Below are 8,016 nucleotides of genomic sequence, written 5' to 3' on the forward strand. Positions count from 1 at the left end.
TGGGGGTAGCTGAGACTTGAGGTCTCTGGCCACAGGGTCCCAGGATTTTTGGGTCTAGTTCCTGCATGCTGGTATACAGGACTGGGTTCTGGGTCCCCTTGAAAATAGGACCATGCAACATTTTCCGCATACTAGAGCAGGCTCCCAATAAGGAGTTCCATCAGTGTCTATGTCCCCAGGTGAGCTCCAGTTTCCTTGTGCATTTCCAGGAAAGCCTTCAGGATCTGTAGGAGGGTCTGACACAGGCTCCTTTCAAATTATGGCTCCTGCCCTGCATCTGCAGCATTGGATTTAGTAGATGCCTTTTAAGAGTAGAATCTCTATTTTCCAAAGTAATCTGGGTCGCAGGAAAGTAAGCCCTGCTGGCCTGTGAGAACAACTGATTTCAGACCTTGACATTCTGATGCAGGACCCCTGGACTGATGAGTCCAATGTGGGGCTCAGACTCATTGCTCCTTGGGGAGAACCTCAGTGCTGGTAATGATTCTTCCATTTGTGGGTCACCCACTTGAGGGTATGGGCTTGATTATAGTGACTCTGCCCCTGCCACCTGTATTTTTGAAGTTCCTTCTTGATATCTTTAGTGGTAGAAGATCTATTCTGACTGATACAGGTCTTTCTCATTAATGGTTGTTCTCTAAATAGTTGTAATGTTGATATGCCTAGCAAGGGAGGTGAACTCATGCTCTTCCTACTCTTCCATCTTGGCTCAGGGGTGCTATTGTCTTCATTTAAGTGTAAGTAAAACTTAAGGAATTGTGTAGGGGTGCCATGTTGACAACAAGTGGACCAGTAATCATTCATTTTATGTGTTAAATTTATTCAGCTTAGGTATGTCCAGATTTCTGGTTGGACATTATTTTGTTTGTGTCTTTGGGGAAAGTTTAGTATTGATTTAATGGACTATGTCAAGATGATGGCCATACCCTTTCTGGATGGCAATCATTTAATCCATAGTGGGCTGAAATGGAACAAAAAGGTAGAAGGACACCGATTGTTGAGGAACATGAGTCTTATTTTTCCCTCAGTGCTCTTGGGTCTCAGGTTTTCAGTCTTATACTGAAATCTATGCCATTGGCTTCCCTATTCTCAAAGCTTAGAGCTATCATCGGCATTCCTGGGTCTCTGCTTTTCAGAAAGCGGATTGTGAATCGTCTCAGCCTCCATAATCATAGGAGCGAATATCTTAAATGTCTATATTTAGAGATGTAGATATATATGTAAATAGATGTATACTATGTATATGGGTTGATCTCTGTATTGATGGATGGATGTTGAATGGATGGGGATATATATAGGTAGAGATACAAAGAAATTAACAAACGTGCATGTACACACACACACACACACCCAGTGTATCCTGTGTCTGAACAATCCTGGTTCCTAATACAAACCCTCACAGTTCATTTAGTGTATTTCTTTCTTTATATTGAAAAAAGATGGGAAATATTATGATGCAGTTGTTAACTGTTACCATCAAATAAGGCTGACTTAGAAGGTGCCTTTTCAAACAATTTTTCATCTTATTATTATAGCTCAAGGAATACCTTGTATACATGATCCAAAAATTGATCCAACCCAATACAAGTTATTTTTCTTATTAACAGATGTATCTCTCATTCACTTTATTGCCATGATGCAATGGAATTTTGATTAGCTATCATCATTATCATCTATGCTTCCCAAGAAAAATTTATAAAAATGATCCACAATACTTCGTCCTTTGGAAAAGATGCAAATACCTTGCAGAGCTAGGACAAGATTCTCTAGAAGGCTTTATATTTTATAAATCAGTGTTTACTATAGGTTACTTTGTCTTCAATAGCCAGGTTTCAAGGGTCCAGGAATCAAGAAGTGGAAATATGAATGGCAGCACTCACTAGTACACTTAGTAACATACTAGCATATTTTTTCTTTATGTTCCCTTGCTCTTATGCTTTGAAGGCTTAGAAGTCTTAGAGCCAGAGGTAGGGATACTTCCACCAGGTAGCACAACGATTTCATTGTGCAGCTCATTGTGTGTGTGAGGTGGAAGTTAAGACTGCCCATGAGCTTCTCATTCCTCTGACTCATATTGAAGGAAGGGAGTTATTGTGTGGACTAGATGACTGATCCTTCCTACTAAGGAGAAATTGGAATGCTACTCCACAGTAGAGATAAGGATCAGCAAGTCTCAAATACATATTACTTTGGATATCTCTTAGTTGTGCAATTCCCTATAGCTAAGGTCAATGGCAACTTTAACAAACTCATTGAGCAGGAATATTTATGGCCTAGACTCTTTGGGAATGAAGATTTGCCTCACCCCACCAGGTAAAGAACAATGGCTAGCAGTGGTGCTTCCTGAAGGCAACGGGGATATGGATTGGTAGTGGAAGAAGGTAGTTAAAAATACCATGTGTTCATTTACGGGATATGAGGATAAAAAAGCCATGTGTATTTTCTTCTTAGTTTGGTAAGGGTATGTTTTGTATATCTGGATGTTGGGGGGGGTGAAGGTGTGTGTACAGCTAATGCATTTATTTTCTTTCCACTATTATTCCCTTCCCTTACCATATAACTTAAGATGTATTGATTATGTATCACAGTATTTAAGCATTGTGCATTTGACATCATAATATTCAAATTACCAGATATCAAAAAGAATAAAAATCACTCAAGGATTTTACCTCCTCCTCTGGGGAAAGATTTAATACACTTTCTTATGTATACTTTATACTTGTTTCATGTTAGGTGGAGTTATGAGCTTACTGTTGTCATTATATGGGGATTAAATATGGATAAGGAATTGTATATGGGTGCCAAGTTGACAATAGTAGATTTTTGATGGTTGGGTTTATGTGTCCACTTGGGTAGCCATGGAATGTCCCAATATTTTGAAAAACATAATTTCTGGTGTGTCTATGAAGGTGTTTCCAGAAGTAACTAGTATAGAATTGGTAAACTTAATTAAGCATGTGGCTCTCTTCAATGTAAGTGGGCATCGTCTAATGTGCTGAGGAGCTAAACTGAGCAGAAAAGACAATGGATATTTGAATTTGCTCTTTGCTTGACTAATAGGCACACTATCCTGATGACTTTGGTGATCTTTTTTCTCAAGACTTCAGACTCAAACAGGCAACTACTTTTGGCTCTAATGTCTCAGGCCTTTGATTTATGACACCTACTGTCCTGGGTCTCCTGATTACAGAGGGAAGATTCTCATGCTCCATAATTGTATCAGCCTATATCTTATAATAAAAACATTTCTATAGTAAAGGTTTACTAAATGTGTGTATTTATGTGTTTGTGTGTGTGTATAATAGATACATAACATATATATCTGAATATCATATTGTTTGTACCATGGCCAACCCTATACTAATCAAATAATCATTGCATAGCTGGTGAGTTTCTGGCTTTATATTGAAAACTAGAAGAAAATGTCATGATACTACTGTTAGTTATTTCCCTCAAATATGTACCTTCAAACATATATAATAATGATATTTAAGGATTTATTTATTTTGTATCTTTGAAACAAACATCAAGTTAAACTATTTGTCCTTAATTTTTCATCACATTCTCTCCAAGGAGCTAATCCTAGTAATAAGAACAATAGGAACTATTCACTTTGACTGTATAATACTTGAAATTGTCACAAAATAATCTTAATAAGGTGAACTGCATTCAGCAGCCATGCCAGGCCCAGTAATCTCCCTGGACTCATTAAAATATTGGAAAAGGCTGATGCACTCTTACTGAATTCTCTGTATTTGTACTGTTACATTTATTTAAATTCTGTTGGTATCTCAAATACTTATCTAGACCCTCAAGTGTGTAAGCCACTCTATTACACAACTCAAAAAGCTAGAAGGAGTACTAGAACTTCTCAGTTATAAGCTGTAAGAATTTGTTGACTGAAATAAGTATTAGACACATCAATTTGTGATCTAAGGAGAATAAATAAACCAGAAATGTTTCAAATAAGTGCACATGCTGATTCCCTTTAGGGTAATCTGGAGATGCATAAATGCATCATTGAAGTTTGTTTGTTTTTTTTATTTTTGTTAAGTGATTTTTTTTCAGCCAATTTCTTTTATTTATTTACTTATTCATTTTTTTTTATTTTCCCACTGTACAGCAAGGGGATCAAGTTATCCTTACATGTATACATTACAATTACATTTTTTCCCCACCCTTTGTTCTGTTGCAACATGAGTATCTACACAAAGTTCTCAATGCTACTCAGCAGGATCTCCTTGTAAATCTATTCTAAACTGTGTCTGATAAGCCCAAGCTCCAGATCCCTCCCACTCCCTCCCCCTCCCATCAGGCAGCCACAAGTCTTTCCTCCAAGTCCATGATTTTCTAAATTAGACCTTGAAGAAAGGGCACCATTTCAATTTAAATGGATACAGTGTATTTGCAGAGGTGTGGGTTGATTCTCTGTGGAGAGACCTGTATAAGCAATAGGATGAACCTGAGTAATGAAATGTACCCAGGATGCTTTCAGTAATTCATTTTGAATATAAGACAGAGTTTATTAGAAGAAATGTGAAGGAATAGACTTCAGAGTAAAAACACTTTTTCCATCTGAAAGAACCTCAAATTATGCCAGAAAAAAAGGCAGGGTGAAGAAGAGTTAAATGCAGATAGAGATGAGAGAGATGAGACAGAGATAGATAGATAGATGATAGATATAGATGTAGATATAAATCATGTTATCTGAGCATGCACATGAACAAATATTTACTTAAGTATATATAAAGATCTAGATACAATACCATATATCCATATATCACAGTAGGAATGACAATCCATTAAAAGATATGCAAGAGCTATTTGATTTCATATGAGTTCTTTTTACAAAGAACACTCTGACAAGTGTTGGGAAGTAAGCATCAAACGGATAGAGGAGATACATAGCTAGAGTTTTGCAAATCATGGAAGAAGAAGGTGGTTAGAAGGGTGAGGGTCTCAGTGGCAAAGAATATACCCAGAATCAGTAGTGAGAAGATAGAAGGGGTGAACCTGAAGATGCACCCCTCATTCTACTTAGAGGATGTAATGTGACAAAGATGAACATTTGAAGATTTTAAGAGACAGACTTCCAAACTCTTTTTCCTTTTTATGTCCTCCCCATCCACTCACTGACCCTTATGATATCATCTCAATATTATTTGAATTTTGGTAATGTACATTTACAGATCCTCATTGTCAACCACATATTCTAGTAAGATTTTTATCTTCCTACCTTCATTTTTAAAAAAATTCTAAGATAATTGACCATTTTCCTCCTATTCTGCCATTTCTTTGTTCTCTATGTCTTTTCAAATTAAATCTTCATTCGAATCAGATAGGTTTATGATTTAGTGAAATTTTTCAGGTTGACCTACAACACACAAACACAGCTAAAAAGGACATTAGAAAAATCAAATACAGTGAGAGTCAACTCACCTCTATCCTTTTCTCTAAAAATAACACTAATCTCAGAGCATCAGTTACACTGCAGCTGTGTCCTCATTGTCTTATCTCCCATGTCATTTCCCCCCCCCATTGCTTTACCACTTCTGTTTATTTCTCTCAATGGTATGGAGGTTATCTCAAGAAGTACAATTTGCCATACCCCAAATCATGAGAACCTTTTGATGGCTACCAGAACCAGTCTCTCAGCTCTATAACTGTAGTAATATCAAGCATATCAGAAAGTCCTATTCAGAGGAATGGTACTATATCAGTGCTTAATGCATTTAAAATGTTTTCATACTTGTTTTATTCTCTATTTTAGTATGATGTAAACAGTTGAGATATGCAGTTATTTTAAGGAATTTATTAGATACTAATGTCCAAAATCATTAAAAGAATAAGGTGATTACAAATGCACAAATTTTAAACAATAGTGAACACATAGCAAAATTTAATCTGCACAATTTTGTGTTGTTTTAATTCAAGGAGAACATGTTAGTATGAAATCTAAACATTTCTCTTTAACATTTTTGTCAGGGAATCTATGACTTTCTTGTTTCTCAGGCTGTAGATAATTGGATTTAAGAAAGGAATTATGACAGTGTAAAATAGAGAGTCCATCATATCTCAATCATTTTTTTGTGCAGATCCAGGCAGCACATACATGAAGAGAAGAGGGCCATAGTATAAAGAGACAGATATGAGGTGGGCTCCACAGGTGGAGAAGGCCTTCCTTATACCTTGTAGAGACCTCTTTATTAAGGCTGTAAAGAGAACAGATGTATAGGAGACAAGAACAATGGAAATAGTGAATGCCTGTATTATCCCAGGGAAGATGAATATCATCAGATAGTTAATGGAAGGGTCAGTACAGGAAATCTTAAACAGTGGTATAATGTCACAGTAAAAGTGATGTATGATGATAGAATCACAAAAGGTTAACCTGAATAAAAAAGCATTATGAAATGTGGCATGGAAAAGGCCACCTAAAAAAGGTAGAACTAATAGCCAGATACATAGTCTATTGGTCATAATCACTGGATACAGTAATGGTTTGCATATGGCCACATAGCGGTCATATGCCATAGTTGCCAACAGAAAACATTCTGTGGTTACACAGATTGCAAAGGAAAAAAACTGTACAACACATTCAGAGAAAGAGATCATTTTGCTCTTGGCAAAGAAGTTGACCAGCATGTTGGGGGTCACTGTGGATGATAACCAAGCTATCCACAAAGGCCAAGTTCCCAAGGAATAAGAACATGGGTATATGAAGGTGAGGGTCATTGCAGATGAGAGCAATCAGACCAAGGTTTCCAAGGAGAGTGATGAGGTATATCATCGAGAAGAGCAGGAACAGGGGGATTTGCCACTCTGACTGATACTTTAGTCCCGTGAGAACAAACTCTGTCAGTTCTGTTGCATTTTTTGCTTCCATGTGTTTAATAGATGGCCTCTGCAATACAATTCAGTAAATGGAAAGTGAATATCTAGCTATAATTTTAAAAAGAAAATTTGATGAGGCTAAAATAAATAAAAGCATAGAAGCGCCTGTATGCATTTTATTTGATTTACTCTTACCAAAACTATAAAAAGTAGTTGTAGAAATTGCTACACTGGAAAAATGTGATTATTTTGCTTCAAAATATGTACAGGGATGGACAGATGTAGAGGAGAAGACATTCTGAATGTGAGCAAATTTATGGGAAAATTTTTGAATTAGGTAGAAAAGTCTTATGTTTAAGACATGAATGTAGTATCAAAAGTAAGAGTTTAGAGGAGCCTGGAGTATAAAATAAGTTGAATGCCATATGAAGGATCTTGAATGTTACTCTTTAAGGATAACCATTCACTGAAAAGTAAAACAGGGAGCAGCAGCATCACTTATTTTGTTCGTTTTGTTTTGTTTTGTTTTTGTCTTTTTTAGGGCCGCTCCCATGGCATATGGAGGTTCCTAGGCTAGGGGTCCAATTGGAGCTTTAGCCACCAGCCCATGCCAGAACCACAGCAATGCGGGATCGGAGCCATGTCTGCAACCTACACCACAGCTCATGGCAATGCTGTATCCTTAACTCACTCTGCAAGGCCACAGATTGAACCCACAACCTCATGGTTCTTAGTCGGATTTGTTAACCACTGTGCCACGATGGGAACTCCAGCCATCATAAAGAGACATAAAGAGAAGGAAACCATGAAAATTAGCATAGGAAATTTATAGTAAAGACGTTACAAATGGAGATACATTATTTATTAGATGGATAACCTCTGATCATCCTTTCTATCATATGAGTGTTAGTAGTGGAAAAAAAGCTGTCATCCATTCTACGATGCCAAAAAGTCTAGAAACTGACTTTAATCTTGCCCTGAGAGGGAAGGGACTAGATATAGGGTTAGCAACTCAAACTCACCTATACTGGAATGACAATATGAAGAGGGGAGAAAGAAGTCAAAAGTGGACGGAAGAGATTTTTGGTGGCAAGTGAACCAGAGGTGCAAGACACCAGAATGCATTCTGTGCCCACATCAGTGGCATTGTCAGTGTGAATTGTGACATTCAAGGTCAACTCT

General features: G+C 37.1%; 1 pseudogene; it reads right to left on the reverse strand.

Moving 5' to 3' along the window:
• Positions 1–5,955: 5,955 nt before the first annotated feature.
• On the reverse strand, positions 5,956–6,886 carry LOC125113390 (olfactory receptor 5H8-like; annotated as a pseudogene).
• Positions 6,887–8,016: the final 1,130 nt, after the last annotated feature.

The sequence above is a fragment of the Phacochoerus africanus genome, chromosome 1 (assembly GCF_016906955.1).
Source record: "Phacochoerus africanus isolate WHEZ1 chromosome 1, ROS_Pafr_v1, whole genome shotgun sequence".
Classification (NCBI taxonomy): Eukaryota; Metazoa; Chordata; class Mammalia; order Artiodactyla; family Suidae; genus Phacochoerus; species Phacochoerus africanus.